Source organism: Phacochoerus africanus, chromosome 3 (genome assembly GCF_016906955.1).
Source record: "Phacochoerus africanus isolate WHEZ1 chromosome 3, ROS_Pafr_v1, whole genome shotgun sequence".
In the NCBI taxonomy this organism is placed as follows: Eukaryota; Metazoa; Chordata; class Mammalia; order Artiodactyla; family Suidae; genus Phacochoerus; species Phacochoerus africanus.
The window spans coordinates 159,981,998-159,992,312 of record NC_062546.1 but is presented as its reverse complement, the minus strand read 5'-3'; the positions used below and the strand labels follow the sequence as shown (position 1 = coordinate 159,992,312).

General features: G+C 35.5%; 1 pseudogene; it reads left to right on the top strand.

The window, feature by feature from the left end:
* Positions 1-577: 577 nt before the first annotated feature.
* On the top strand, positions 578-887 carry LOC125123377 (cytochrome c-like; annotated as a pseudogene).
* The last annotated feature ends 9,428 nt before the right edge of the window (positions 888-10,315 follow it).

The following is a 10,315-nucleotide window of genomic DNA, read 5'->3' as shown; positions in this document are numbered from 1 at the left end:
TGGGCACTGAGACTCAGGCTCCAGAGAATAAGAAAAATGTAAGCAAAATGAAGAAGCTCAGGAACCACTCCTGTTAAAAGAATAGGAGAATTCACCTGAAGGACCAAACAATGAAAGAGACCTCTGCAGTCTAACAGACACCAAGTTCAAAAAGGAGCTAGTGAAAATCCAGAAGGAATTAAGAGTGAATATGAAGGAATGAAGAGCAGATATGAACAGTAATGCAGATTACTTTAGAAAGGAACTAAAAATATAAAAGGAGCCAAGAAAATTACAAAATTCATTCAGAGACACGAGCTGAGTTAAAGGCACTGAAGAGCAGAACAAGTAATGCAGAGGAACAAATGTGTGACTTGGAAAACAGAATAATGGAAATCACCCAATCAGGACAGCAGACAGAAAACCTAATGAAAAAACATGAAAGCAACATAAGAGATCAAAGAGATGATATAAAGCAGGCCAATCTACACATAATAGGGATCCCAGAAGGAGACAAAAAGAAAAGGGTTAGAGAGCAGGACATCCAGCTTGTGAGTGGCTACTTGTGTGAGGCACTTGGCTAAAGAACAATTTTAAAATGGGCGATGTTGAGAAGGGCAAGGAGATTTTTGTTCAGAAGTGTGCCCAGTGCCATATTGCAGAAAAGGGAGGCAAGCACAAGACTGGTCCAAATCTCTCTGGTCTGTTTGGGCAGAAGACAGGCCAGACTCCTGGATTCACTTACACAAAATGAACAAAGGCATCACCTGGGGAGAGGAGACACTGATGGAGTACCTGGAGATTCCCAAGAAGTACATTCCTGGAACAAAATGATCTTCGCAGACATTAAAAAGAAGGGAGAAAGGGAAGACTTGGTGGCTTATCTCAAAAAAGCTACTAATGAGTAAAATTTGGCCACCTTATTTATTACAAGACTGAAATGTCTCATGACTTTTATATGTGTACCATATTTAAATTAATCTCACACACTAGAATTCAGATCATGTATGGGCTGATGGAATGTTTCTGTTGGGAAGTCCTGATTTAAATAAGATTGGTTGGTGACTAAATGAATATGGTCAGCTTTTTGAATTTTAGTAATAATTCCAGTTCAACAAGTAATATCACTGTTTTTCCTGTCAACAGAGATGATTAAACTTGAATATGGAATGTTAAGCTTTTCAGGAAAATGGAGACTATCTTAAAACCTATAGGAGATTGGCTTTATATTTATTTTCCTATAACTGGTTATATTAATATATTGAAATACTGAGACAATTCCTTCACCGTCTCATAAACAGAGCAAGATACACCTGTGTTTCAAGTTGTGTTCACTAGCCTGTTAAGGCATGAGCTGAAGGTAAACTGAAAATGTCCACTTTATCTTTTTGGTCTCAACTATGCCAGTTTCATTAAAATTCTCTGTATCTAAAATAATGCCATTTACTTATTGAAAGGTGTTTTAGTGGTTTATGTACAGCATCAAATAAAGAATATTCAGCATTTGTTACATTTTATAGATGATCATTAAGATCAGATACTTTTAAAATTCACTGTAACAGGATATGTTAGCAAACTTCGCTTGTGAATTCTTACAAAGTCAGCCTATTAGGATTCAGAACTGTCTTTTAAATAGGTATTCAATGCTGCAGGAGCGGCCCAAGAAATGGCAAAAAGACAAATAAATAAATAAATAGGTATTCAAAAACACAACTATAGAACTACTGAATATGTGTGACTGATTATGGTGCTTTTACCAACTCATGGAAGATTTAAAGTAGGGGAGCTATACCATCAGCACAGATTTGTAAATTATCTGATCACAAGGCTTAAGAATTAAAAACAAAATCACAGATTATGAAAAAAATTGAAGGAATTATAGCTGAAAACTTTCCATATCTAAAGGAAACAGACATCAAAATATAGGAAGCACAGAGGGCCCCAAAAAAGTTGAACCCAAATAGGCCCACATCAAGACATAGTGTAATAAAAATGGCAAAACTTAAAGAGAGAGTTCTAAAGGTAGTAAGAGAAAAACAAAGAGTTAATTATAAGGGAACTCCCATAAGGCTATCAGCCAATTTCTCTACAGAAACACTATGGGCCAGAAGATAGTGGCAAGATATATTTGACGTTATAAAAGGGAAAAATTTGCAGCCTAGAATACTCTATCCAGCAAGAATATCATTTAAAATAGAAAGAGAAATACAGAATTTCTCCAACGAACAAATACTGAAAGAGTATAGCAATACTAAACCCATTCTTAAAGAAACACTGAAAGTGATCCTCTAAATAAAAAGAAGTTGGAAGAAATATGATGGAGGAAATCACAGTTGGAAATCAATCATTTAAATAAGCCAGTATACAGATCTAAAAGGAAAAAAAAAACCTATCATAATAGTGATGATAAACACAAGGAACAGCAAAAGGACAAACATGAAGATGTTAAAAAAGGACTTTAAAATCATAAAATGTGGGGAAGGAAAGTCAGAAAATCTAGACTCTCTTTTTCTAGAATGTGTTTGAGCCCATATGACTATCAGGCTAAAGCATGCATATATAGGACGGGATTAACATACTTGAAAAACAGGGCAACCAGAAATCAAAACCAAACATTACATTCACAAACATTAAAAAGAAGAGGATACAAGCATAAAAGAAAAGGAAATCAACCAACCAAAAAAAGAAAAGAACAAAGTGGAAACATAGAATCAACTGAAAAACAAGGTTTAAAATGGTGGAGTTCCCGTCATGGTGCAGCAGAAAGGAATCCAACTAGGAACCAAGAGGTTGAGGGTTCAATTCCTGACCCTACTCAGTGGGTTAAGGATCTGGCATTTCCATGAACTGTGGTATAGGTCGCAGAAGTGTCTTGGATCCTGAGTTGCTGTGGCTATGGTGTGGGCCGACAGCTGTAGCTCCGATTGGAGCCCTGGCCTGGAAACCTCCATGTGTTGTGGGTGTGGCCCTAAAAATGAAAAAAAAATGTAATAAATATGTATTTATAAATAATTACCTTAAATGTCAATGGACTTAATGCTCAAATCAAAGACATAAGAGTGACAGACTGGATAAAAAATAGAGCCTGCAATATGCTGCCTACAAGAGACTCACCTTAGGAAAAAGGAGACATATAAACTGAAAGTCAGGGGATGGCAAAAGGTATTTCATGAGAATGTAAAAGACAGGAAAGGAGGAGTTGCAATACTCATATCAGAGAAAATATACATTAAAACAAAGGCCATAAAGACAAAAAAGGACACTATTTAATGATAAAGAGATCAATTCAAGAAGAGGATATTACACTCATAAATATATATGCCCCCAATATAGGAGCACCCAAATACACACAACAAATACTAACAGACATAAAAGGAGAAATTGACGGGAATAACAATAACAGTAAGAGACTTTAACACCCTACTCACATCAATGTACAGATACTCTAGAGAGAAAATCACTAAGGCAACAAAGATCCTAAATGACACAATAAAAAAGTTAAACTTAATTGATATTTTCAGGACATTACATGCAAAAGAATCAGAACATACATTCCTTTCAAGTGCACATGGGACAGTCCCAAGGATTGACCATTACTGGGGCACAAAAATAACCTCAACAAATTAAAGAGTATAGAAATTACTTCAATTATTTTCTCTGACCACAATGGCATGAAACTAGAAATCAACCACAGGAAGAAAAGAGAAAAAACTGACTACATGGAGACTAAACAACATGCTATTAAAAAACCAATGACTCAATGAGGAGATTAAAAGGGAAATTTAAAAAATACCTTGAGACAAATGATAATGAAAACACAATAACCATTCAAAACTTATAGGATGCTGCAAAAGCAGTTCTTAGAGGGAAGTTCATAGCAATACAGGTCTTCCTCAAAAAGAAGAAAAATCTCAAATTGACAACTTAATCCACCACCTAAATGAATTAGAAAAAGAAGAATAAATGAAACCTAAAGTCAGCCAAAGGATGGAAATCATAAAGATAAGAGAGGAAATCAATAAGAGATTCAAAAAAACAATAGACAAAATCAATAAAACTAAGAGCTGGTACTTTGAAAGGGTAAACAAAATTGATAAACTTTTAGCCAGTCTCACCAAGAAGAAAGAAAAAACTCAAATAAACAAAATAAGAAATGAAAAAAGAGAAATCTCAATGGATACTGCAGAAATACAAAAAAATAAGAGAATACAATGAACAATTATATGCCAACAAATCTGACAACCTAGAAGAAATAGGCAACTTTCTAGACACATACAGCCCACCAAAACTGAATCAAGAAGTAGATCAGGAGTTCCTATCATGGCTCAGTGTTTAATGAACCTGACTAGTATCCATGAGGACACGGGTTTGATCCCTTGACCTTGATCAGTAGATTAAAGATCCAGTGTTGCAATGAGTTGTGGTATAAGTTGCAGATGCAGCTTGGATCTGGCAGTTGCAGCTTGGATCTGGCAGTTGCTGTGGCTGTGGCATAGGCTGCAGCTACAGCTCTGATTCTACCCCTATCCTGGGAAGCTCCATATTCCATGAGTGCAGCCTTAAACACACACACACACACACACACACACACACACACACACACACACACAAAGAAGAAGAAGAAGAAATAGATCAATTGAATAGACTGATAACTGAAAATAAATATGTAATAAAAACACTCCATACAAAAAGGACCAGGTGGTTTCACAAGTGAATTCTACCAAACATACAAAGAAGAACGTATACCCATCCTTCTTAAACTTTTCCAAAAGATTAAAGAAGGAACACTCCCAAAGACATTCTATGAAGCCACCATCACACTAATACCAAAACCAGACAAATAAAAAGAAAATTATAGGCCAATATCTTTGAGGAATATAGATGCAAAAATTCTCAACAAAATTTTAGCCAACTGAATCCAACAACATATAAAAAAGATCGTATGCCACGACCAAGTGGAATTCGCCCAAGTTCACAAGGATAGTTTAACATATGCAAACCAATCAACATCATACACATTAACAAAAGAAAAATCAAAAACCACATGATCATCTCAATATATGCAGAAAAAGCATTTGACAAAATCCAACATCCATTCACAATAAAAACTCTTATCAGAGTAGGTATAGAGGGAACATACCTTAACATGATCAAAGCCATTTATGACAAACCCATAACCAATATGATAACTCATTGGAGAAAGGCTGAAAGCCTTCCTGCTAAATCTGGAATAAGACAAGGATGCCCACTCTTTTATTTAATGTAGTATTTGAAGTCCTATCCATAGCAATCTGACAAGCAAAAGAAATAAAAGTTATCCAAATTGAAAGAGAAGAAGTAAAATTGTTACTCTATGCAGATGACATGATATTATACATAGAAAATCTTAAGGACTCTGCACAAAAACTGCTCAAACTTATCAATGAATTCAGAAAAGTAGCAGGAGACATGATCAACATCCAGAAATTGGTTGCATTTCTGTATACTACAATAAAATATTAGAAATGAAATATAAAAATACAATACCTTTTAAAATCACACCCCAAAAAATTAAATACCTAGAAATAAACCTGACCAAAGAGGTGAAAGAATTACATTCTGAGAACTATAAAATATTAATCAAGGAAATTAAAGAGTTCAGAGAAATGGAAAGATATTCCATGCTCCTGGACTGGAAGAATTAATACAGTAAAAATGGCCAAATTACCCAAAGCAATCTACAGATTCAATGCAATCCCTATCAAATTACCCATGACATTTTTCACAGAACTACAACAAACAATCCAAAAATTTATATGGAACCATAAAAGACCCAGAATTTCCAAAGCAATCCTGAGGAACAAAAACCAAGCATGAGGCATAACTCTCCCAGACCTTAGGCAATACCACAAAGCTACAATTATCAAGTCAGTGTGGTACTGATACAAAAACAGACAGACCAATAGCACAGAATAGAGAACCCAGAAATAATCCCAGACACCTATGGTCAATTAATCTTTGACAAAGGATGCAAGAATGTAAAATGGGGAAAAGACAGTCTTTTCAGCAATTGGTGATGGGAAAATTAGCTGCATGCAAATCAATGAAACTAGAACACACCCTCATTTCACACACAAAAATAAACTCGAAATGGCTCAAAGACTTAAACAAGATGAGACACCATAAAACTCCTAGAAGAGAACATAGGTAAAACATTCTGACATCAACTTTACAAGTGTTCTCTTAGGTCAGTTTCCCAAAGCAATAGAAACAAAACAAAAATAAACCAATGGGCCCTAATCAAACTTAAAAGCTTTTGCACAGCAAAGGAAACTATTAAAAGACAACCTATGTAATAGGAGACAATAGTTTCAAATGATGCAACTGACAAGGGCCTAATCTCCAAAATATACAGACAACTCATACAATTCAAAAGCAAAACAACCAAAAAACCCAACTGAAAAATGGGCAGATGACCTGAATAGACCTTTCTCCAAAGACATACAGATGGCCAATAGGCACATGAAAAAATGTTCTACATCATTAATTATCAGAGAAATGCAAATCAAAACTACAATGAGGTACCACCTCATACCAGTCAGAATGGCCATCATTAGTCAGTCTACAAATAACAAATACTGGAGAGGTTGTGGAGAAAAGGGAACCCTCCTACAGTGTTGGTGGGACTGTAAAGTGGTACAACCGCCATGGAAAACAGTATGGAGGTACCTCAGAAAACTAAATATACAACTACCATATGATCCAGCAATCCTCCTCCTGGGCATTTATCCAGACAAAGCTTTCTTTGAAAAAGATAACATGCACCCCTATGTTAAATGCAGCACTATTCACAATAGCTAAGACATGGAAACACCTAAATGTCCAATGACAGATGAATGGATTAAGAAGATGTGGTACATATACACAATGGGACATTGCTCAGCCATAAAAAAGAACAAAATAATGCCAATTGCAGTAACATGGATGGAACCAGGAACATATACTGAGTGAAGTAAGTCAGAAAGAGAAAAGACAAATACCATATGATATCACTTATATCTCGAATCTAATATATGGCATGAGTGAACTACAGAAAGGAAACTAACTCATGTACTTGGAGAACAGACCTGTGGTTGCCAAAGGGTGGGGGAGGGGTGGGATGGACTGGGAGTTTGCGGTTTATAGATGCAAACTATTGCATTTGGAATGGATAAGCAATGAGATCCTGCTGTACAGCACAGGGAACTATATCTAATCATTTGTGATGAAACATGATGGAGGATAATGTGAAAAAAAGAATGTATCTATAATTGGGTCACTTTGCTGTACAGTAGAAATTGACAGAACATTGTAAATCAACTATAATAAAAATATCTTCTAATATTTATCCTGTCAAATCCATATTGCCATCCTTCTTCATCTTCCAATTGTTCTTTTTTTTTTTTTGTCTTTTTGCTATTTTTTGGGCTGCTCCGTGGCATATGGAGGTTCCCAGGCTAGAGGTCTAATCCGAGCTACACTAGGGGTCTAATCGGAGCTGTAGCCACTGGCCTACGCCAGAGCCACAGCAACGCGAGATCTGAGCCGCGTCTGCAATCTATACCACAGCTCACAGCAACGCCGTATTGTTAACCCACTGAGCAAGGGCAGGGACCGAACCTGCAACCTCATGATTCTTAGTCGGATTCGTTAACCACTGCGCCACGACGGGAACTCCCAATTGTTCATTTCTTTCTCTTTAGTTTATCTCATCAGCTTCTTAAGAGATCATTAATAAAGTATCTTTTTTTTTTTTTTTTTTTTTAGGGCTGCACCCACAGCACATGGAGGCTCCCAGGCTAGGGGTCTAACTGGAGCTGTAGCTGCTAGCCTATGCCACAACCACAGCAACGCCAGATCCAAGCCGCGTCACCCACAGCTCATGGCAATGCCGGATCCTTAACCCACTGAGCAAGGCCAGGGATCGAACATACAACCTCACGGTTCTTAGTCAGATTCATTACCACTGAGCCACCATGGGAACTCCAGAATCATTTTTATTTGATGCATTAAAACAATGAAAGGAGAAGAAAATATATGCTGCTAAGCTGTGCGGTAAAAATTGATAACTTTTCTATTGGCTACCTTCAAACAAAAATTTTGATTCATGGAAAAAAAAAAGCAAAAGTTGAACACTGAAGGATAGGTTTTACATAGTTGATCAAAAAAGCCTAATTGTGATATCCATTATAGCGTCATTAAAAAAATGTTGCCTGCCATATCAGTAAATAAAGGATTTTGCAGCCATCAAGCCACCATTAGTACAGCCTCCCTGACACTGATCCCTGAGAGAACTCTGGATAGAAACAGGATGCCCACCATCAAGCAGTCAGCTGCTGCAGCCACCTTGCAATGGTGCAACTCAGGACGACAAAGCACAGAATACTGGAACCAGAGAGCTGAGGTGTATATCAAAGAAATGATTTCAGTGTGCCCAGACTCATGCATCTTCCCACACATAGAAACTTGAGGAATCTGGTTTTCTTTAATTAATGTAATCTTTTGATATTGTGACTACCTGGTCTTCATTGCAAAAACTCCTTACTATCCTGGCTCCTCCCTTGCCTCTTTGGAGTAATTTCTCAGAGCTATCTGAGAGGCCATGTCCGAGGTTTAAGTCCTTGATTTTGACTGCCAAATAAGACATAATTCTCAACTTTTAAGTTGTGCTTTTTTTTTTTTTCCAGGTGACAACAGTGTTTATGTCCTACCCATGTTTAAAAGCATATTTATAAGCACTTATGCAATACTTTTAATAGTGGCAGTACATACCAGTTGACATATTGAATCCGAAGCTTTAAAGGAAAAATAAAGAAAAGCTCTGAGAAATTTCTAATTATGAAATTAATGTAGAAAATATTTTAGATTTTGAATTAAAAAAAAGACTTTATTTAAATTAGAAAAGCAGGAATTACCAAGAGTTTCCTGGTGATTTTCTGAATTCTTCATTTGTAATTGTACCAAACTTCTTAATTCTCATATTAAGTCTCTGAAATTATATGAATAAAATATTCTATAAATTTAAGAAACTATAGCACTAGAAACAAAAGTTAACTAGAGAAGACAACATACCTAGCAATTTTTCTAAGAAAAATAAGATACCTAGTAATTTTTCTCAGGAAAAACCAAAAAAATAAAGAACAATATTTAGAGCATCTGGTATCTACATAGCTTAGAGAGTATAAATAGTAAATAAAGACAGATGAAATTTTAACAGATGAAGATGAATCCTAGGCTTCAAAGAATCATGGAGTTGGAAAATTTGCCCTATCAGATATTAAAATTTATTACATAGCAATAATAATAAAAGTTATGGTTCTGATAAGAAAATAGATTCATCAATGCTATAAAAATAAGTAACAATAATAACTCATTTATAGGGCACATACTGTGGGTCATGTTAAATGACATGTATTTTATTCATATTTGCTTTTTTTTTTCTTTTTAGGGCCACACCTGTGGCAAATGGAAGTTCCAAGGCTAAGGGTTGAACCAGAGCTGTAGCTGCTGGCCTACACCACAGCCACAGCAATTCAGGATCTGAGCCTGTCTGCAACCTACACCACAGCTAATGGCAACACCAGATCCTTAACCCACTGAGTAGGGTCAGGGATTGAACCTACATCCTCATGGATACTAGTAGGGTTTGTTACCACTGAGCCATGATGGGAGCTCCTATTTTATTCATATTAGTATTTTATTTTATGACTCATATTTAGTGCTTGCAATAAATTTATAGCTTTATTATCTCCATTTTACAGATGAGGAAAGAAAAGTTCAGAGGTTAAGTAACAGTCAAGGGCATAGAGCTAATATAGTTGAGTGTACATAGTAACTGCATATAATAATTCAGTATATGATAAAGGTAGCATTTTAGGTAAACATGATTTAAGTTAACTGGTTAACATGTTAGAAAAAAGGTACCATGTCATTTATTATACTAAATTAATTTCCATATGAATTAAAGATATTTATTAAATTTTCAAAGTACCAGAAAACATAAATATATACTTATATAATTTTGAATTGCAATTATTTTCTTAAAGAATATCAAGAAAAACCTAACAAACTTCTAATACACTTTGTTATATAAAAACCGAAAACATCTATGCCATCACCAAGTTAAATATACATAGTAAACTGGTAATATTGTTTTTAAAATAGAGAATAAAGTCTTATTCTCTCCAACACAGGTGTTCTTACAAATAATTAAAATACTGACACTTTAAACAGAAAAAAAAAATTGGTAAAGAACAGAATATGGCATTCACAAGAGGAGAAACAATGACCAAATAGCACATGAAAATATTTTCAAATA